This window comes from Lactuca serriola, chromosome 4 (genome assembly GCF_051521515.1).
Source record: "Lactuca serriola cultivar US96UC23 chromosome 4, Lser_US96UC23_V15, whole genome shotgun sequence".
NCBI lineage: Eukaryota > Viridiplantae > Streptophyta > Magnoliopsida > Asterales > Asteraceae > Lactuca > Lactuca serriola.
Genome location: NC_136411.1, coordinates 381,792,865 through 381,793,944, shown reverse-complemented (window position 1 = coordinate 381,793,944; position 1,080 = coordinate 381,792,865).

Here is a 1,080-nt window from a genome sequence, read left to right as displayed (position 1 = left end):
ACTTTAATTTCAAGTTAAACCCTTAGAATTTTAAAAGTTAAAATTCAACCCTTATACCTTATAATATTATAAAGTTAATAATATTTATATGTATAAGAGTAAATTCGTTTTACCATTAGTAGACCTCATTCACGAAGCCGGTCTATAAGGGTGGTATAGGTTTACTGCCTATAAAATGGCAGTTTAATGGGTGTCCACTCTCACCCACCGCTTCCTTGACTGGTGGAGGGTCGTTAGCTGAACTGGTAGGACAAGGACTATAATTCTCCTTTCATTAAAAGTATTAATGATAAATACTAAGTAACTAAAACTCTTATAAATACCCAATCTTAGTTACTTAGGAAAAATGTGAATTTGGTGCTAACCCATGAAATTACACTTTACACTTTGCTTAAGTCGGTTAGTGGAGCGTGTGTGGTTAACCGGCACACTAGCTTGATTTAACAAGGTAGGTAAACGGTAAATTAATGTTTATCATATTATCGGTGGAGCACGTGTGGTTAACCGACACATCGATTGAGGGGTAAAAATTAAGGGTACCAAGTATATTTGCATGGTTATTCACACCTTGTTTTGTGATCCTCGACATCCCAGTCTCAAAACCCGAAGGGCACACTCGAGATTGAAACATGCCATTGAAAGTTCAATGAATCTCAAAAGATCTAGGAGTTTCAAATCCAATTAAAACCTAATAATTTATTTCGTTTTTCATGGTGGAAATTGGTGAATCGTAATTCACCTACCTTCAAATATTTTATAGCCTGGATTATGACATCCCTCTTCCAAGTTATAAAATATTGTGATGGGTCCTATCCTTATCATTTCATATTGGGTGTTATATTAAGGATTTAAATCAACTAACTTGAATTTCTCCTTTTGTAGATGTCTGGTTCAGACAATAATGATCTTCCCAAATCTTATGGAACAAGCTTTCCTAATGAAGATGACTTCCTGAGTTTGGCTCATGGAAATCATACTTCTCTTCTTCCTCCTCCAATTATTCTCCCTGGCCCACAAGCTCAAAGACTTGAAAAGTTCAAGATCACTCAAGCCCTGCTCGCAATCAAACATGAAGATGGA